At 43.8% G+C, this 22447-nt stretch overlaps 1 pseudogene; it reads right to left on the reverse strand.

Moving 5' to 3' along the window:
* The window catches only part of LOC142368725 (uncharacterized), a 53149-nt pseudogene extending 40477 nt beyond the window's left edge, over window positions 1-12672 (reverse strand).
* Between the last annotated feature and the right edge of the window lie 9775 nt (window positions 12673-22447).

Genomic DNA, 22447 nt, shown 5'->3' on the forward strand with positions numbered 1-22447 from the left:
CAGGTGATAATGTGGGCTGACCTTTAAGAAGTAAAAGGTGGTTGGGTGTTAAGGGTTCAAGGTCATCAGAACTATCTGAGATGGTGGTAAGTGGGCGACTATTAATGATCGCCTCTACTTCGCAAAGGAACGTATGAAGGGACTCGTCATCCAGTGTTTGTGCTTTGGTTAAGGCCACGAGTGCTAGTTTCACTTGTTTTATTAACCTTTCCCAGACTCCTCCATAATGTGAGGCGGCAGGTGGGTTGTAGACCCATTCAATGCCCTTCTGCTGTAGAGCAACGTGTAGTTTGTGGCTTTTGTTCCATTCTTTTATGGCGTTTCGAAGCTCACGGTCGGCGGAAATCAAATTTGTTCCGTTGTCTGATCTTATCTGCAGAACCTGACCTCTTCTGCTGACAAACCTACGAATTGCGTGTATGCACGAGTCAGTGTCAAGGGAATTTGCTATTTCTAAGTGCACTGCTCTAGTTGTGAGGCATGTGAATATAACGCCATACCTTTTAACTTCGCTTCGTCCCCTTTTTACCATCAGTGGGCCAAAGTAATCAGCTCCTACATAGGTGAAAGGTGGTAAGTCAGGTGTCACTCTCTCCTTTGGCAGGTCTGCCATCTTTTGCTCTCCTAAGCGTGCATGCTGTCTTCTACAGAACACGCACTCAGATCGGATTTTTCTGGCCAGAGCATTTGCTGCTGGTATCCAGTACTGCTGTCTTAATCTGGCCAGCATGTGATTCCGTCCACAGTGTCCTAGTTGTTCATGAATGTTTCTTAGTATCACTTTGGACACATGGTGGTCCTTTGGGAGGATGACTGGATGTTTCTGACGTTCCGGCATGGCCATTCTGCTCAGCCTTCCTCCTGTAAGCAGCAGTCCATTTTGCAGCATAGGATCGAGCATGCGAATGTGGCTCTTTCGGCTTAGGTGTGCATTTTTCCTTTGCAGGGCTTCCATTTCCTCAGGAAATGCTTCCAGTTGGGTGAAGTGGATGATTGCATTTTCTGCTCTTTTAAGGTCATTCAAGGTCACAGGTTGTGTGATCATGCATTTTTTCACTGTCTTCATTTTTCTTTCCAACAGGTCTTCCCTTTCAGGTGTGGGACTAATCCCGGTAAGTATTTCCTTTCTTTTCTGACTTAGACTCAACAGTAGGTCTTTTAGCTTCAGTAGCCATGCGACCGCTCTCTTGAGTTTGTTCCAATTTGAGTGGTGATGAATGAAATCATGGGTTGGATTCTGGTTGGTTGTGGTTGCCATGACTACAACATCTCTCTTCATCTCAACATCACCATCGTTACATGTCTGTGTGTCAATATCAGACTTTGGCCATTCAGAATTTTGTTTCCTAAGAAAGTGTGGGCCACTAAGCCATGTGGTGGACTGGGTAAGTGCAATGGCTTTACAACCACGAGATGAACTGTCTGCTGGGTTGAGTTTTGTCTCAATGTGTCTCCACTGTTTGACTTCGGTCATTTCTCTTATCGTGTGCACCCTATTGGCCACAAATGTTTTGTACCTTTTGTTGTCATTTCTTATGTATTTTAGCACTGCTGTGCTATCGGTCCAGAACACTGAACTTTCCAGTGTGAGCTGCAACTCTGTTCTAATTAGCTTGTCTATTCTAACTGCGAGCATTGCTGCAGTAAGCTCCAGTCTTGGTATGGTTATTTGCTTCAGGGGTGCTACACGTGACTTTCCCATGACAAAGGAGACGTGTACTTCCTGGTGTAATTGTGCAGAGGTTACCTGACCGAAGTGCGCAGGCTTCATGCACCGGGTGACTGCAAGCTCTCCAATGTGTCTCAGTCCAGTCAGCCACTCCTGCCACATCTGCACATGGTGCGCTGGTAGGTCTTTATCCCAGGCATGGTTTTGTTTGCAAAGGTCCTGCAGGATGTTTTTAGCTGTAAGGACGAATGGGCAGATGAAGCCAAGAGGATCATATACAGATGCTATTACAGACAGTATACCTCGTCTTGTGCATGGCTGATTCTTTAGGCTCACAGAAAAGGTCAGTTCATCCTTTTCCACATGCCACTGAATTCCAAGACTTCTCTCCACAGGCAATTCACTTTTTTCAAGGTCAAGATCTTTCACTTGTTGTGCTCTGTCTGCCTGTGGAATGGACATAAGAACATTTCGGTTATTGCTTATCCATGTGTGCAAGCGGAAACCTCCCATTGCACATGCAGCTTCCAGCTCCTTGCACAAGGATATTGCATCATTCTCGGTTGCCACTGATTTTAAGCAGTCGTCAACATAAAAATTGGACTTGATCGTTTCCATTGCTTCCACAGAGAAGAGATCTTTGAAGTCCTCTGCTATCTGTCTGAGTGCGAAACTGGCACAGCTTGGTGAAGATGTTGCACCAAATATGTGCACGGTCATTCTGTACTGTCTGAGTGGCTGACTTGTGTCACCATTTGGCCACCATAGAAAGCGCAAGAGGTTGATATGTCTCTCAGCTACCCTCACCTGGTGGAACATGCTTGCTATGTCCGCCATTAATGCAACAGGCTCTTGGCGGAAACGCATGAGAACACCCAACAGGTTGCTAGTGAGGTTTGGGCCTTGAATCAGTGCACTATTCAAAGATGTTCCTTGAAAGGATGCTGAGCAGTCGAAAACTACACGCAGAGTGCCATTTTTGGGATGATGTACAGCGTGGTGTGGAAGAAACCAGACTGTTCCGCTTTCCTTGTTCAGCTCATCATCTGGCACCATTTCTGCATAGCCACTTTCAATCACTCCCTGTAGGAAGGCTGTGTATTCAGAATGATGTTCTGCATTTTTCTCTAATTTTCTTTTCAGGGAAATAACACGTTGCTGAGCCTGCTGGTAATTTTTTGGCATGTTCACATTCTCCTCCTTCAAGGGTAAAGGTAAGTAGTAATGGCCATTTTTCCATTCTTTTGATTTTTCCATAATCGACATGAATTGTTTGTCTGCTATTGACATTTCGGTTTTCTCCTCAGATTCTTTCTCTGGGAAATCGTGATGGTATTGGTTTACTAACAACTCATTCAAGTTGGCCACTGAAATGCGATTTATTACCGCCGCACATGCATGGCTACCTTTGAGGTCACATGTGCTTTCTTGCATGAGTCCATTGAGGACCCAGCCTAGGGGGGTCTTAACAGCATACGGCCCACTACCTCTACTGTTAATGACTTTCCAGGGTTCCATGAGTTTGGCAGCATTTGTTCCAATTAACAATTCTATTTCAGCATCCAGTTGTGGCAGTTTGACTTCTTGTAAGTATGACCATTTCTGTACTGACTCCTGTTTGGGTATGTGCTGTTTTGACACTGGCAATTTTGGTTGTGTGTAAACGTCTGGGAGCTTGTGAAACTTGTGCTCCTCCATACTGCTGACCTCTAGGCCGGTGACTACACTACTGTTGACAGGCTTCTCCTGTCCCATGGTTCTCAGTAGAATTGTGCAGTTTTTTCCAATGGTGTTTAACTTTCTTTTCAGGGAATCAGTGCAGAACGTGGAGGAGCTACCGGGATCTAAAAAGGCGTAAGTATGTACTAATTGTTCTGAATTGACAACTTTAACCTTTACGGGGACTATGGCTAAGGTGCATTGTGACTCACTGTCCTGCAGGTGGTCTTTTCCCACAGACACCAGTGCACTTGTTGCAGTTAATGCATGATCCGCTTGTCTGTCATCCTTTGGCTTTTCTGTGTGGATATGCAGAACAGTTGGGTGAGATAGCGAACATTTGTCACAAGTCATTCTATTGGAGCACGTCTTACTCATGTGTCCTTTCTCCAAGCATCCAAAGCACATTCCATTTGTTTTTAAGAATTGAATTCTTTCATTGTTTTGTTTTCTTGCAAACAGCTGGCAGTTTTCAAATGTATGATTCTTTCCACAGAATAAACATGGCTTGTTGAATGCAGTCTTTTTTGTTTTTTGCTTATGTCCAGGTGGGTCATTGTTGTTGGCAGGTACATGATCGACGGTGGTTGCAAAGCTGGATCTGGCATTGGATTTGCTGGTCACAGTTTGTTTTGTTCTAGGGGCCCTTTTAGCATCCACTGTGCTACTTATGTCTCCAAAAACCGGGTCTAGCATTGCCCTGCACTGCTTGTCAACAAAGTCCACTAGGTCTTTAAATGACACTTGATGGTCTTTATCATGTAAGGCACTCACATGCCCACGCCATTTGTCTCTCATTCTGTAGGGGAGTTTAGACACTAATTGTCTGAGGTTGGTGGAGTTCTCCAATTCCTTTAGGCCATCTATGTCCTGCATGGTATGGTAGCAGCTGTTTAAAAACAGAGCATAAGACCTCAGCCCATTGCCATCTTCAGGTTTTATGTCTGGCCAATTTAATGCTTTGGACATGAAAGCAGATGCTATCTTGTGGCGGTTTCCAAACTGTTTTTCCAGTTGCCTTTTTGCTTCTTTGAAGCCTACATTTGGGTCCATGTGCAAGAAACTGCTTACAAGATCTCTAGGTTGGCCCTTGGTATATTGCTGTAGGTAGTAAAGACAGTCTGCCAAGCTGGCTGCATGCCTTTCTACACACTGTTCGAATGCCTTGATGAACGTTCTAAATTCAAGTGCATCGCCATCAAAAATTGGGACATTCCTATCCGGCAACAAAGACAGTGTTTGTTGTTTAACAAGTAATTCAGTTATTTCCGTCTGCCTTTTCAAAACATCAGCAATTTGTTTGTTGCCATCAGCAGCAGGAACAGACCTTTGTACATGAGTTGTTTGACTTTGGGGAGTTATTGGTGTCTGAGCTGGTGGTTTCACTGGCCTCTGCGCTGTTGTGGGAATTTTATATTCGGTCGGTGTATCGTATTGATAGGCGCCAATCAGTGAGCGTCTTTCCTCCGAATCACGCAATGTCTTTGCCTTTGCTTGTGCAGCAGCCAGCTCAGTTTCCATTTCAAGTTTTTCTTTGCGCGCCTTTAACCTGACCTCCTCAATGTCCAGTTGTAACTTTTCATTTAACGCTTTACTTTTTGCTTTCAATGCTGCGCAGTCTGCCTCTGCGCGCTGCCAGTCTGCCACTACTTGCGCGTTAGATGGATGTCTGGATGTAACACTCCCATATTCACTAGGGGCTTTGCTCACTGCCTTTCGGCCAGTTTGAGATACGCTGTCTTCTGGGACTACCAGATCTTCTCCCTCCTGTAGAACTACTTCTTCGCTGCTCATTGCCCATTTCGTAACCTCTTCCAGAAATGTGCTGAAACTGGTATATTTCGGGATAAACCAATCAGCTTGATCAGCCTCTCTCTCGTATTCATCCTTCATCAAACTTTGCACTGTGTCTTGTAACTCTTTAAACACATTAAAGCTTCTTTCAAGAATATCAATTTGCTTTAGCACATTTTCCTTGTCTTCTCCAGCCGTAACTAAAGCGTCAATTTCATTTCTTTTCTTTGTCAAGTATCCAAGTTTTCCCCTACGGCTGCCTATTAACTGTAAAAGTTTCCTTTCGGCTTCCATGTGCTGCCGCTCTACTAAGTTCTCTTCTTCTGTGTTCGGTTCCTCTTCTACTGTCTCTGCCATTTTCAATTCAAACTCAAAAAGGTTCTAAATCAGTTCAATGTTTCTGTAAGTCCCAAACTCAAATATGGCAATGTTCCAAACTTAAAGCGCAAAGTCTTTGCGAGCACGGCGGCCCGTTGTGTGCAATGCTTTTTTATACTCACTCCACCGTTGCAAGAGATGAGTGCAGTCTTTGTCTTTGAAGAGGATATCCAAATGAAAGTGAAATGTTTGCAGTCCAGTTCATGAATCCAGGTTCCAGTCCAAACGCAAGAGTATGTCCAAACTATGCTTCCAATGCAGAATGATTTTCAAACTATGTAGTGTCCTCTTATAAGCACTTGCATCGTGACGCCAAGGGTGATTTCAATTGTTTACAAACGGTTTTATTCCATTGTTCCAAACTCAAGATTCTTCCAGTTTCAAAGTCCATCACTAAATCATAAATGTTTCCATTTTCCAAGTTTCCATAAACAAAAAAAAACCGTCCAGAAAACAACATAAATAAATATGCTACATTGAAAATCCTTTCCAAAAACCTAATGCTCCCTGAGAGCTCCCTTTGTTCCAAAACTGTGGCCTGATTATTCACCTGGGCCAAATAAGCCAGGTGAATCACCAGCCAGGTTAAACAAATTCCAACATGCAGGTACAAATGTCCACCAGCAGGTGTCACAATTCCAAAACCCAAATGACAACAAACCACATGTCAAACCAAAAACAAATCCCAAATCAAATATCAAGAATGGCTCCTACAATATTTAAAACCATCTGTTTTCCAAATAAAACCGGGAGCCCTGCAGACCACTCGCCAACAGCCAGGGCTTCGCTTTTCTCCCAGTTCACCCTCGCAGCAGACAGGACAGAGAACTTTTCTGTGATTTCAGTTAAAACGTTGACATCCTGCTGTTCTTTTATAAAAACAACGAGATCGTCAGCGTAGGCAGATAAAACCATATTATTCCTAAAACCAGGTAAAACCAGACCACAAACACTCGAGCGTGTTTTCTGGAAGAGGGGTTCCAGGGAGAGTGCGTAGAGCATCCCAGAGAGCGCACAGCCCTGCCGGACGCCTCTACGCACCCTAAAAGGAGCACACAGGCTACCGTTGATCTTCAGCACACTCTCAATGCCACTGTACAATACCTGGATCTTGTCATCCCGGGATCATCCCGAATCAGGTAGATATTATCCACCATGGACCTGCTGGGGACGCAATAGGTCTGGTCCCTATGGATGACCTGCTCCATTACTCCTCTCATCCTGTTCGCCAGGGCCTTGGAGAGGATCTTATAGTGCGTACAGAGGAGGGACACGGGGCGCCAGTTCTTCAGATCTTGCAACTTGCCCTTCTTTGGGAGAAGGGCAACGACCGCTCTGCGGCAGGACAGCGGGAGCGAACCAGAGGTCAGACTCTCGTTGTAGACCTCTAGCAGATCTCCTGCTACAATCTCCCAGTATGCTTTGTAGAACTCGACGGTGAGCCCGTCGAGTCCAGGGGCCTTTTGGCCTTGCATGCTTTGGAGGGCTGTGTGGAGCTCTTGCAGCCCCAGAGGGTGCTCCAGCTGTGCTCTCGCACTATCAGAGAGTGTGGGAAGCTCATCGTGGAACTCCCTTGCCAACTCTTCTTTCTTCTTATATTCGCTCTTGAACAATGAGGAATAGAATTCCACAGCCCTCCTCCTGATCTGCCCCGGTTCGCTCAGCTGTTGCCCCGTGTCCGACACCACAGAGTGGATTATCTTCCTCTGGTTACACTTCCTCTCCAAGTTAAAGAAAAAGCTGGATAGTGCATCCATGTCCTTGATGTTAAGGAAACGGGACCTGACCAATGCGCCTTGCACTTTGGTTTCCAGCAGGTTTGCTGATACAAGCTTTTTAGATCTGAGAGCCTCTAAGTGCTCTCGTTCTCCTGTGGTTTCGCTCAGATGTTGTAGCTCCACAATATTCATCTCCAGATCTTTCATAGACCCGGCAATGTCACGAGTAGCATTAAGAGTGTGCTGCTGACACAGCAGTTTTATTTGAACCTTGCCGTAGTCCCCCCACTGCTGCAGACAAGTAAACTCGCCTTTCTGTTGTCTAAAACCAGTCCAAAAATAACTCAGTTTCCTTAAAACTACTGTCATAAGTTAAAACTGAGTAAAAATGCCAGTATGCGCTTTTAGGTCAAATGTTTTTAATAAAAATACTACCTAAAACTAATGAGTGATCTGTAAAACCCACAGGTAAAATCTGGCACGATTTAAACACGTTAAAATTGTGTTTAAAACAATAAAACAGGTCAAGACGAGCTAGTGAAATGCGACCTTCCTTCACGTGGGACCATGTGTACTGCCTGGAGCCTGCGTGCATCCTCCTCCATACATCCACCAGGCCATGAGACGAGACCAGCCGCCGCAGAGCACGCTGAGCTGCTGGATGCGGCTCTCTGTGATTGCGGTCTAAAACCTCATTTTCTGTGCAGTTAAAATCCCCTCCTATAAAAACATAATCCTCATCCCCACAATCTCCCACCTTCTCCCCAATCTGTTCTAAAAAACGCTCTTTCTCTGCATTGGCAACAGGTGCATAAATATTGATAAAAACCAGGCTAAAATGATCGAACTTTGCTCTGACCAGAAGACACCTCCCCTGAATGATGTGCAGGGTTTCTAAAGAGTTTGGGGTGAATGCTCTTGAAAAGAGAAACCCAACCCCTGCACTCTGGGAGGTGCCGTGGCTTAGCATAATTTCTCCATTCCATTCTTTCCTCCACTCTACTTCAGTCATCTGGTCACAGTGGGTTTCCTGCACATAAAGTACATCTATTCTTTTCCCATTCATCATTTCATAAATTAGTGCACGTTTTACAGCTTCTCTAGCCCCATTAATATTTAAAGATGCTATGTTAAAAGAATCCATAGTGGGTAAAAAGCTAAAAACAACACACCAATAAACTATATAACAGAATAAAGTGCTTGTGCATGTCATGTGACTCAGAATTGTTTTCTGACTTTGTCTGCTGCCGGAAGGAAAGAACAGCCTCTGCAGGGTATCTTGGTTCCACACTGGTCTCTTGGGAAACTGACATGTCGCTAAAATCTGAGAAGCAGCTCTCGCTGTCGCTGCTCTCAGGGCCCTCTCTGCGTCCTTTTCCCACTTGTATGCTAAGCTGAGCAGCAGCCACAGCATTTTTCCTTTTACTCCTCCTGGCTGAGGGACCTGAAGCCTCCTGCTCCATTTTTTCCTCAGTGTCAGCCCCCTTTTGTTCACCATCACCTCTAACCCGCCCTGTCCTACTTACCTCCTCTGTTTCACTCACCTTACCTGTTTCACTCACCTTACCTGGTTCACTTACCTTACCTGTTTCACTCACCTTACCTGGTTCACTTACCTTACCTGGCTCACTTACCTTGCCTATCCCACACACCTTATCTGTCCCACCTATTTCACTTATCCCACCCGTCTTACTTACCTCATCTGTCCCACCTGTTTCACTTATCTCACCCGTTTTACTCACCTCGCTCATTTCTCCCTTTTTATCCACTTCGCACAGGCCTTCAGCGACCTCGGACTCCTTGCAGAGCCCACCCGCCGCCTTACCTGCCTCTTCCACCTCAGCCGGTTCACCTCCCACCTCCTCTCTCTCACCGTTCACCTCACTGTTTTCCTCACCCTGGCCCTGCACCTCATCAGCCCGCAACTCCGCAGCAGCCCCCGTGTGTCTCTCCTTCTCCGCCGCAGCGACCGCCGCCCACGACACCGCAGAAGCAGCCGGCCCTGCGGCGGCCGCCACCCGCAGCTCCATGGCCACCTCCCGCGGCCGACCCAGCGCGGCCGGGACAGGTTTTAATTAAATGCCCCTCCATGCCACAGCCAAAACACTTGGCAGTGGTTGAGGAAACAAACAAAATATATTCAAAATCGTCCACACGGACACGGAAGCGATGGTCCAGCTCATCATTCTTGTTGTGAGGAATGAGGAACAGCTGTCTGCGGTGAGACACCACGTGTCGCAGCAGCGGGGATTTGCTGCCCGACAGCACTTTTCTAATGGGTGACACCACCTTACCATGTTTTGACAGCTCCTTGATGAGGAACTCGTCGCTTATGAAAGGAGGCACGTTTGACAGTGTGACCTTAACTGCCGGCTGTGTTAGCGGCATCACCGGCTCAAACTGCCCATTTACGGTGATGCCCGCCTCCACCATGCCGTGTACCTGCTCCACTTTCGCCAGGAACAATACAACCGCGCTGTTCATGCGGGCGGCGGATTTAACCGACCCGTGCCCTATAACCTGGCCCACAGCTAGCGCAACCTCCTCCACGCTGCACCTGGAGCAGGCACCAACTCAGATGCCGTGCTTCCTGGTCAGCGCGGAGAAGCCGCCTGACGCCATTGCGGCTTCTCAGCAGTGCTGAGAAGCACGCCCAAACAAACACGACAAAACACTAAATTAAACTGAGAACACACTAGACAAAGTACGCAAAAACAACACAACTAATGAAACATACAACTGAGAAAACAAGGATAGTGAAAAAAGTTAGAAAAACCACTTTCACACTTTGCCTTTCGCTCAGCTCTTCCTCTCACCCTCCTCTCACTCGAAGAAGAAGAAGAAGAAGAAGAAGAAGAAGAAGAGTTGTGGACTAAAACGACGTGAGCAGCGCGACTGAGAGCATCTGAGATTACAGCAGAATGTCTGTTTGGTAAATCTGCTCAGTAACTGATTGTGTGAGTAACTGAGCAGTTGTAGAAGCAACAAACAGATCAGTTCAGTTTTCTCGTGTTAAACGGTTCAATTCAAAGTACCGTTAGCCTGCTTAGCTGTCTTTTCCCTCAGTGCAGCCATGACGTTTGGACTAAAATCCGTTCACACATCTGATTCCAACACAACAGACATTTGAAAGAGTTTCACAGCTTGAAGTTGAGCCTCGTGCCCTTTTAGTGTTGGAACAGCCTTAACTTTCAGCTTCAGTCATCAGCATCATACAGCTGTCTGGGAAGTACAGGGAACAACTCCAAACCTTTTCAGACTGCGTTAAAGATTTCTGGGTCTTTGGGGAAGATGATAAGGGTCAACTTTCCCTCGTAACTAAACACACATTTTCTTCAGAAATATCTGTGTACCAAGAACATGAAAAGCATGAGAAAAGTTAACATCTGCCCTTTAATGAAATGCACAACAATGAAATACAGACGAGTGTAAAGCTCGACTTCACATCAAACTGAAATGATATATTGCTTCTTCAGATGTTTACAGAAATACCCACAGCTGGTGAAAAGCTACTTTGTGGATCTTAACTTTAAACAAAACAAATATGTTCAGTATAACAGAATAAACATGTTTCTACTTTCAAACAGACTGCATTTTGTTCTGTCCATCAACTCACAATTGATGCCATGTTTGTCTTGAACGTCGGGAGATCCGTCCCCAGTTAAAGCAATCCCAACAAATTATAAAGCACTTTCAATGGTTCTTCAAACATGTGCTCCCCACAGAACATTCAGAACTAAAGTCCTGACAAGAGAAGGTGGTAATCCACAAAGAAGATTTTTAATCTGAACAAAGGCCTGTGTGAATACGTTGGTGTCTCTTTAGATCAGATAATTGAGTGAAAGCTGCCCCACACTGACCGCATCTGAAAGGTTTCTCTCCTGAGTGAATACGTTGGTGTGTCTTTAGATAACCTAATCTAGTGAAAGCTGCCCCACACTGACCACAGCTGAAAGGCTTCTGTCCTGTGTGTATACGTTGGTGTCTCTTTAGATGAAATAATTGAGTGAAGGCTTCCCCACACTGACCACAGATGAAAGGTTTCTCTCCTGTGTGTATTCGTTGGTGTCTCTTTAGATTACCTAATCTAGTGAAAGCTGCCCCACACTGACCACAGATGAAAGGTTTCTCTCCTGTGTGTATATGTTGGTGTGTCTTTAGATGACCTAATTGAGTGAAAGCTGCCCCACACTGACCACAGATATAAGGCTTCTCTCCTGAGTGAATACGTTGGTGTGTCTTTAGATCAGATAAATGAGTGAAAGCTGCCCCACACTGACCACAGCTGAAAGGCTTCTCTCCTTTGTGTATACGTTGGTGTCTCTTTAGATCAGATAATCTAGTGAAAGCTGCCCCACACTGACCACAGCTGTATGGCTTCTCTCCTGTGTGTATACGTTGGTGTGTCTTTAGATGACCTAATTGAGTGAAAGCTGCCCCACACTGACCACAGCTGTATGGCTTCTCTCCTGTGTGAATACGTTGGTGTGTCTTTAGATCAGATAATTTAATGAAAGCTGCCCCACACTGACCACAGCTGTATGGCTTCTCTCCAGTATGAAGCCTCTGATGATACCTCAGATTTGATCGTTTGATAACTTTCCCACAGTCCTTACAGCAGTGCCATCTGGATCCCTCTTGGGCTCTACGTTTCTGCAATGACAGAGAGGAAGAAGACTTAGATCCTTCTGAAGTTCACACAAAAGATTTCTCTAAGCTAACCTATGCTAACCAACATATTCTAACTGGACCTGGACAGACCGAGCCACACAGGTCTCAATATCTCAGATCAAACGTGAACGCTGAGGGTGCGTTTATAAGTGCCCTCAGCTATCAGCACTGTGCTCTGATGTGTTCTGCACACGTTCAGCTTTTTAAGCAGTAAACTCTTGCTTTTTGCTCTTTTACTAATTCTTTTTGTCATGATGAAACTCTGAAAAGGAACTTGAGCTACAATATTTCTAAATGATAGAAGGAACCAGAGTCTTGTCCAAGTTGTTCACTTAAACACCATGTAGAGGTTGGGCTGAAAAAGGTTGATGACCGCTGGGTTAAAGAAATAAAAGTAACAGTGGTGGTAATACATGACATTCTTTACACTAACCCTCTGTTCCAGCTTACAACTCAGAGGTCTGCAGCCATTCAGCTCAACAGCCATCAGGGAAACACAGTTAACTCGACCTTTGTTTCTCTTTGTTAAAACAACTCAACAAACCTGTCATCTAACCATTAAAGACCGAGAATATTACCACCACCAGGTTCAATTCATGTAACCCAGAGACTTTAAACACAAATAATGAAGATTAGCTCCTGAACCTCTCAAATCTGCAGACTGAGAGCCAGAAAACATCCCACCACAACAATCTTCCCACTGATTCTCTTCCAGCAGATCATTCAGCCGGCAGCACAAGTTGAGTTTAAGCACATCTGGATCTGCAGCTCAGAGAGAAGAGATGAAACCAGGAAACACTTTGCTCTTTTTAACTAGGAAAAACACAAACTGAGCAAATGGAACATTTATTAACCCCTTAACGTTTTTATGTCCCGCCGGCGGGACGTTGCACACTTCAGCGGAAATCCGGGGTTTTCCTCAGCCCGCCTTTATATGTATCTACATATGTTATGTACCATTGGAAAGCTAAGGGTCTTGTGATTCCAATGGTGTATCCAGGATACAATCAGAACTGTGGACGCAGTTAACACTCATGTAAAACCAGTTGCAACAAAAAAAAGTCACAGTCTCCTATAAAGCCTCACAGTATGAAACAATTCCAATAAAAACGGTCCTGTCAAGTTGGCAAGGGTCCAATTAATGTACTCCAGTAAAATAGTTAGTCTATAAGAAGTATTTCACCCACAAAGACACAAAGTCTGCAGCGGCTAACTTTCAAAATTTCTGTCATAAGCATATTTTTTAGCCTACAGGGCAGTGGAAGGAAATGGTAAGGTTTGCTTACCTATTGTTCCTGTTGTGGTTCGAAGCAAGGCTAGCAGCATCAGTTCTGTAACGTACGCATTACTCAATCCAGGAGCCAACACCAGTTTAGTGTTGGAAGAACTCACCAAGAAACTCAAGGTTAAGGGCAAGCCTGCCAGGTTAGACCTTGATACAGTAGGAGGCAGTCGAGAAGGAATATTTACTGGAAGTGTGGACCTTGAGATAGACTCACTGCACGATGGCAGCATGTACACGCTTAATGGTGCAAGGCAAGGCAAGGCTACAGTGTTTCCCATACATTGAGGAAACTATGGCGGCCCGCCATAGTTTCCTTTTGGCCGCCATAGTTTCCGAATCCCAATCGTTTGAAACACAGCGATTTCCTCGAAAACCAACCAATATGACTATACAACAGGTGAATTAGTAATTAAACATGTCCTAAAGTGTGCAATGTCAGAGTTTTGAAGTTTAGTGGCAAAAAAAAGGTTTATGTGTTATTAGTCGCTGTCGGGGCGATTGACACACGTTATAGATCAGTGGGTGCGCGTGCATAAAGGTCAGCTGTAATCATCGTGATTTCGTTGACAAACATATTTTTTTACCTATTTATATTCTGAGAAATAATGTGAAATTTGAGCAATGACGAGTACACTAGTATGTTGTCCGGTATTTTGCTTAAAAAAATAGCAAGCTCAATAGTTTCTGTTTAAAAGAAGTTGTTTCAACCGTCCCGACTAGGCGGAGCGGGGTGAAGTTGGTTTTATATTCGACATTCGCCTATTTTCCAGCTTTGTAATTGTAATACATCATCCTTTTCTTCACTGCCATGTGCAGATATGACAGAGGACGACTACATAAACTTTACTCCAGCAGCACTTGACTCTCTTGTTGACAGCACTATAGTTTCAATGCGTACAGCACTGGACAATGTTGACCCTCTGAAAAGGAAGGTAATCAGTCAGAAGAGGTTGGCTCCTTGGTATAATTCACAGCTGCGTGCTTTAAAGCAGACTGCAAGAAAGCTGGAGAGACAGTGGCGTTCCTCTAATTTAGAAGAGTCTCAGTTAGTCTGGAAAGATAGTTTAACAATGTATAAGAAAGTCCTTCGTAAAGCTAGAACTGCTTATTATTCATCATTGATAGAAGAGAATAAGAACAATCCCAGGTTTCTTTTCAGCACTGTAGCCAGTCTGACTAAGAGTCCGAGCTCTGCTGAGCCAGTTATTCCTTTAACTCTCAGCAGTGATGATTTCATGAGCTTCTTTATTAATAAAATTGTTTCTATCAGAGAGAAGATTGATGGAGTCCTTCCCACTATTATTAGTGATGTATCATCAAGTACAGCAGCTTTAGAAGTATCTTTAGAACCTGATTTGTATTTAGACGGCTTCTGCCCAGTTGATCTCTCTGAACTAACAACAGCAATAGTCTCTTCTAAACCATCAACTTGTGTTTTAGACCCAATCCCAACCAGACTGTTCAAGGAGGGTTTCCCATTAATTGACACTTCCATATTGGATTTGATCAATCTGTCTTTGTTGACAGGATATGTACCTCAGACTTTTAAGGTTGCTGTAATTAAACCTTTACTTAAAAAACCTACTCTTGATTCAGAAGTGTTGGCTCATTATAGACCTATATCCAATCTCCCTTTTATGTCTAAAGTTCTTGAAAAAATAGTTGCAGCTCAGCTTTGTGATCATTTACACAGAAATAATTTGTTTGAAGAGTTTCAGTCAGGATTCAGAGTGCATCATAGCACAGAAACAGCACTGCTGAAAGTTACCAATGATCTCCTCTTAGCCTCTGATAGCGGACTTGTGTCTGTGCTTGTCCTGTTGGATCTCAGTGCTGCATTTGATACGGTCGATCACAGTATCTTATTACACAGACTTGAACATGTTATTGGGATTAAAGGAACTGCATTAGGCTGGTTTAAATCATATTTATCTGATAGATTTCAGTTTGTTCTTGTAAATGAAGAATCTTCCTCACACACCAGAGTAAGTCATGGAGTTCCCCAGAGTTCTGTGCTTGGACCGATTCTTTTCACTTTATACATGCTTCCATAAGGTAACATTATTAGACAGCATGGCATAAATTTCCATTGCTATGCTGATGATACTCAGCTGTACTTATCTATAAAACCAGATGAACCCAATAGGTTGGTCAGACTACAAGCATGTCTTAAAGACATAAAGACCTGGATGACTCAGAACTGTCTGCTGCTAAATTCAGACAAAACTGAAGTCGTTATCTTTGGACCTGAGCGTTTCAGGGAGAAATTGTCTAGCTATATAGTTACTCTAGATGGTATTTCCTTGGCTTCTAGTTCTACAGTGAGGAACCTTGGAGTTATTTTTGACCAGAACTTATCATTTGACTCGCATATAAAACAAGTTTCTAGGACTGCCTTCTTTCATCTTCGTAATATTGTTAAAATCAGGAACATCTTGTCTCAGAGTGATGCAGAAAAACTAGTCCATGCATTTGTTACTTCAAGATTGGACTACTGTAATTCTTTATTATTGGGCTGTCCCACATATTCTCTGAAAAGCCTTCAGCTGATCCAAAATGCTGCAGCCAGAGTTCTGATGAGAACTAACAGGAGAGATCATATTTCTCCAGTTTTAGCTTCTCTTCATTGGCTCCCTGTTAAATTCAGAATAGAATTTAAGATTCTTCTCCTTACATATAAAGCTCTTAATGACCGAGCTCCATCATATCTTAAAGATCTCATTGTAAGATATTTTCCTAACAGAGCACTTTGTTCCCAAACTGCAGGTTTACTTGAGGTTCCCAGAGTTTCTAAAAGTAGAATGGGAGGCAGAGCCTTCAGTTATCAGGCCCCTCTATTGTGGAATAAGCTGCCAGTAAATGTCCGGGAAGCAGACACCCTTTCCACTTTTAAGACCAGGCTTAAAACTTTCCTTTTTTACAAAGCTTATAGTTAGGTCTGTTGAATCTGATAGTGTGTCTGCTAGTGTGTCTTGTTCTGCCTCCACCTCTGGCACCCTCTATACTTTCATTACCCCCTATCCGAACCAGGGTTTGAATCCCATTCCCGCCTATCTTACCTCTTTTATTTCTCCCCCTACCCGAACCAGGGTTTGCATCCCCACCCCGCTGTGACTGGTGTGCAGTTGGTGAGAGGCTGAGGTAGCTTGTGGCTGTAAAAAGATGGTTGTTGTGGTGTGAGGAGCAGATCTATATAGGGAGTATAGGGAATTACTCACTGAGTCTGGTCCTTTACTTTATTTTATTATTTATTTTTTCGTTAGCACAAGTTTCTTGTGTTTACCTTGAATAGGGATGGCTCATGTGATCCTGAAACATCCCATAGTTAAGCTGCTATAGGCCTAGACTACTGGGGGGCCTCATCTGACACACCTTTCCTCACTTTACTCTCTTTATGTATATGTGATATTATTGTGGTCATTAACTCGTGTTTCCCTGTTCCAACAGATATCCTTTGAATGGTGTTACAGTGCCGCCGTCGCGGTGGCCCCCTGCCAATGACAAGATGAGGTTTCCTCATAAGCCCACAAGGGTTTCTGACATCTCCAGCACACATTCCTTTTTTTTTATTTGTTGTGTTTTATTGTGTATTTTTTGTTATATTTGAATGAATGTGTGCAAATCAATCAAATAAAATAAAATCTGAAGTCGCACAAATTTACGCAGCGTGAATTTACCCCCCCCCCCCCCCCCATAGTTTCCAAAAATTCTGTGGGAAACACTGGGCTATTTATATAGCGCATTTCATACCACAGGCAACTCAATGTGCTTTACATAAAGACAAGGCATTTAAAAGAACAGCATAAAGCAGCATAAAAACAAGCAATTTAAAGAAAAAAAATTGAATAGAATAAAAATTAAAGCAATCAAAGAAGAGGGGAAAAAGAAAAATATAAACTCAACCATAAGCACACCAAAAGAGAAATGTTTTTAACCTGGATTTAAAAGTGCTTACAGTTGGGGCTGATTTCAGTTCTGCTGGTAGTTTGTTCCAGTTGTGTGCAGCATAACAGCTAAAAGCTGCTTCACCGGGTCCAGTTTGAACTCTGGGCTCCACTATCTGACCTGAGTCAGCAGATCTCAGAGCTCTGCTGGGTTTATACTCTACCAGCATGTCATTCATGTATTCTGGACCTAAACCATTCTGTGATTTGTAGAAGAGTAGCAGAACTTTAAAATCTATTCTGTATCTGACCGTGAGCCGATGTAAAGACTTGAGAACTGGGGTGATGTGATGTGATCTCTTTGTTCTGGTTAAAACTCGGGCTGCAGCGTTCTGAATGAGCTGCAGCTGTTTGAGACTCTTTTGGGGGAGTCCAGTCAGAAGACCGTTACAGTAGTCAAGTCTGCTGGAGATGAAAGCATGAATCAGCTTCTCCTGATCTGTTTGGGACATGAAACCCTTAATTCTGGATATGTTCTTAAGTTGATAAAAGGCTGATTTGGTGACTGATTTGATATGATTGTTGAAGGTCAGGTCTGAGTATCAGCACGCCGAGGTTCCGGACTTGGTCTTTAGTTTCTAGAGACAGTGATTCAAGATGTTTACTGACAGCAAACCTCTTCTCTTTGTTGCCAAACACAATGACCTCATTTTTTTCTTGATTTAACTGAAGGATATTTAGGTTCATCCACTTTTTGACTTGCTCTAAGCAGTCACACAATGACTCTATAGGACTGCAGTCATCTGGAGACAGTGCGAGATATATCTGTGTGTCATCTGCATTGCTGTGGGAGTTGACTTTAGAGTTTTTCAAAATTTGACCCAAACGCGCCTGATTGAAGTGAGCAATTTATTATTTGCTGCAAATCTGTTTGGACAGAGCTTACAATAGTTTTAAAGAAGTCAGATGGCATTGTGTCAAGACAGGATGTCGATGGTTTAAGATGCTGGACTGTTTCTTCTATGGTTTTTTGGTCAACTATATTGAATTCTGACATCATAGTTAATTGAGTCCTAGGTGGTTTTAAGGTTTGCGTCATTTTAGTATTTTGCTGATTTATGTTGATATTTAGCCTTATAGATTTGATTTTTTCATTGAAAAAACAAGCAAATTCATTGCATTTTTCTGTGGAACAGAGTTCTGAAACTATCTGTTTTGGGGGGGTTTTCAGCTTATTAACCATAGCAAACAGAGCACGAGTGTTGTTGATGGTCTTATTTATCATTTCAGATCAGTGTTGCTGTCTAGCCCGGAGTAACCCGTGGTTAAAATTACAAAGACTTTGTTTGTAGACGTCATGGTGAATTTGAAGTTTAGTTTTTCGCCATTTACGCTCTGCTTTCCTGCATTCTGTTTTCAAGGCCTTTACCATAATAGTGTTCCTCCATGGTGTTCGCTTTCTGCTCAAGATCATCTTATTTTTAACAGGTGCAACAGTATCCATGACATTTGAGAGTTTCAAGTTAAAGTTATCTAAGAGTTCATCAACCGTCTGCACTCGCAGTTGATGACATAGCTATAACTTCCATAAACTTAGCACTGGTATTCTCATTTATGTACCTTTTTCTAACAGACACACGGGTTAACTGACTGTTTGGAGTTAACTGTAAGTCAGAGAACACACAGAAATGAGAGAGCGCTGAGTCCTTGATACCAACAGAAGAAATGTCAACACCTTTAGAGATAACCAGATCCAGTGTGTGGCCTCGAGTATGTGTGGGTCCGTTCACATGTTGAAGGAGGCCAAAAGTGTCAAGTAGAGAGCAGAGTTCTTTGGCATTAGTGTCCATGTTATTGTCCATGTGAATGTTAAAATCCCCTGTTATGATAAAAAAAGTTATAGTCAGTGCAGATAACTGACAGCAGTTCAGCAAACTCATCAAAGAAAGTTCCTGGGTATCTTGGTGGTCTATAAATGATTAGGAAGATAACTTTTGGATCCCCCTTTACTAAAAAACAGAGATATTCAAACGAGCTAAAATCACCAAGTAAAATTTCTTTGCACTGAAAGACTCATTTAAAAATGGCGGCAACTCCCCCGCCCTTCTTACCACTTCGACACTTATTGATAAAACTGAAATTTGTTGGTGCTGCCTCATTGAGAATGGTATCACAGCAACATTCAGTCAGCCATGTTTCACTAAGAAATAAAAAGTCTAGATTATAGGTCATGATCATGTCATTTACTAAGAGGGATTTGTTGGCTAGTGATCTGATATTGAGTAGGGCTAATCTCGTGAAGGCAACAGGTGATACTGGTGCGTTTCGGGGTTGACACACTATATTCAATAGATTGGTAGATTTAACTGAACCTTTTTTATTTCTCACCAGTTTGACCACTTTTCTGGTACCTGTCATCACAGGGATTGAAAAGGCTGTCTGAACTCCATAGGGCCCTGACTTTATCTGGGGAAGAGCATTCTTGATATCAGTATTACAGCCTGGACCCGGCACATATCAGTCAGACTCAGGGATATGATGATTCAGAGGATGTGGGGGGGTTGGTGACTTTGGTTTGATGGTTGTTTCCAACGTGATGGACGTGGTGGAATGGGAGGGGCTGGATGAGGTGAGATGTTAGGGGGGAAGAATATGGGATTTTGGCGTGGTGTCAATTGTATTCCAATATTGAGAAAGCTCTTCATCCTGTCCAGGAAATCCAGAAGTGAGGAGTCCAGACTGAGTGGAGAGAGCTGGGGGCTGGGTGGGGTCTGGGGGGGCGAAGGCTGGGGGTTTCCCACTGGGGCTGGGGGAGACTCCACCTGTTGGACTGCCGGGGCTGGTGAAGACTCCACTTGTTGGGCTGTTGGGGCTGGTGAAGACCCCTTATCTTGGGGTGAGGATGATGACATTGCAGGTTCTTTCTGGATCCGCTGTCCTTCATGGTCAGTCCTTGTCTCAGCGCCCTCACCAGAGCATTGTCCGATCTGTCGTTTTGGAACGTTTTGTCCTGTCTCGTCCTTGATAGGGGCTGCTGGTGTGTGACGCAGAGAGTAAAAAATGTTGGAGCTTAGCAACTGAACTCCTGACTTGTTAAGGTTAAAGAAATCCATCTGCCTTAAAGAGGTGCCTGCGTCCCCAAAAGATGTTGAAATTGTCAATAAAGTTCACTGAATGAGCAGCACACATGTCTTTGAGCCATCTGTTTAGCATCATCAGTCTGCTAAATCTCTCATCTCCTTTGCAAACTGTTGGTAGAGGTCCACTGAAAAAAACCTCTGTACTTGTGCATCGAACTTTGTTTACCAGGTCCATAAAGTCTTGTTTTAATACCTCCGATTGTTGCTTCACAACATCAAGGGCTCCTGTGTGTATGATGAGAGATTTCAGTGCCGGATGCTCAGCAACAATGTCCAGGATCTTCTTTGAGATATCAGACACCATGTCGTTACTAAAACAGAGTATTTTGGTCTTTTTCTTGCTGCAAAAACGTTTTATATCATTCACAGCTCCGTCACCCACTATCAGAGTTTGAGGCGCAGTGGTTAGCTCTTTCTGTGGCCTTGTAGCATATAATTTAGCCTCATACCTTTCTCCGGTCTTGGGAGATGAGCGTTCTTTTGGAGAGTCAGGATTTTGAGAAAGTGGAGCAAATCTGTTCTTTAGCCGAATTCCTGTGTCTTGTGGCAATTTGCTCCTGGTTTTGGTGGTGGTCTCGGTCCATCGTTGCTTTTTCTTTGGTATCGGGGTAGAGACATTCCTGTGTGATAGTGCAGGCCACTCGGAGTCATTGTGGGTCTCCAGGTGTTGGGTTCTGCCTTATAACCGTCTTCCCACATCTGTGCGAGAACACTAAATAAGTTAAACATAGGACTTATCCGTCTAGCTACACCTGATGAGACGGCCAGATGGGATCACTTAGCGGACATCCCTATTCCCAGTGTCAACTCCAAAGATGTGCACCTTGTTATTGGACAAGATGCACCACGTCTTCTCAGAGCTGAAGAATATCCTGTAGGAGGAGATAATGACCCATATGCTACCAGAACGGTGCTTGGCTGGGCCATAAATGGACCAATTGATTACAAGGAAAGAAGGAAGGCCAGGGCCTACTTCCTCAAGTCCGATAATAGCCTGCAAACTCAGGTGGAAAGGTTTCGGAAACTTGATGACCCCACACACAAGAACAATCTATCAATCAATGACCATAAAGTCATTAAACTGTGGGAAAATTCATTCTCCAAAGAAGGCTCACACTATAGCTTAGACATACCTTTCAAAAAGGAAACCGTGACATTACCAAACAACATCAACTTAGCAACACAGACTACGATTACTGGAACGCACGACTAAGAAAGAACGCAGACCTGAAAGAGAAGTATGTGGAGGCGATGAAGTCGACCATCGACAAAGGTTATGCAGAAGAGGTCTCAGCTTCGTCACTTGACCGCAGCGATAGCAAGATCTGGTACCTCTCACATCACCCAGTGACTCATCCCCGCAAGCCTGGAAAGGTACGTGTCGTCTTTGATTGTGCAGTTAAGCAACGTTCCCTCTGAGCTGCTCGCATATTCACAGCGCACAAGAAAATCTATGCAGCGCAAAAAAAAAAAATTCACCATAAATGTATTAATTCATATCTAATACTAGACCTAATCTAATCTAATTAATTAGACCAATACTGTGTTTTTCTGTACCATTTTTCAATATAACGCAGTGAGTGACAGGTGTTCAGCCAATGATACGGCTTACTTACGCTATGCAGCCAATCAGAGCATTGATGGTGCTTGCATATGTGCCCTGCCCATACGCACCGTGCAGGTTAGCTAGCTAACAGTGAGACGCAACCCCTTATCATGGCGAAACGAACGGGCAGCGCCAGCGACACATCCACTCACCGAGCCACAGTAAAAAAGAAATGTGGTTCTTTTAGGATGGAATGGCTGTCTGAGTGCAAACAGAAGAACAAGCGCTGAAACTGGGTCAGATTTTTTTCTTTTTCGAGTGAGAAAGGTCTACTCTGCAAAACAAGGCTGCAAGCATGACTCTCACATATAACAGATAACATACTACACATCTCATGAACAACAAGATTTTTGTCTTTTTCATTTTAAGAGGGCCAAATCGCTTATATTAAAAGTAAACTAATGAAAATTGCTGGTGTGATTTGATTCTTTTAATAAGCCATGTAACTGGCTATGATCCAAGGTGTTGAACAGGTGTGATACAGGTGTGTGGCCACAGCGTGCACATCTGATGCTGCTCACAGTGCTCCTCAGTGTGCTCAGGGAGCTGGTGTGTTTGCCCAGACACATGAAAAATTACAGGG

Source organism: Odontesthes bonariensis, chromosome 19 (genome assembly GCF_027942865.1).
Source record: "Odontesthes bonariensis isolate fOdoBon6 chromosome 19, fOdoBon6.hap1, whole genome shotgun sequence".
NCBI lineage: Eukaryota > Metazoa > Chordata > Actinopteri > Atheriniformes > Atherinopsidae > Odontesthes > Odontesthes bonariensis.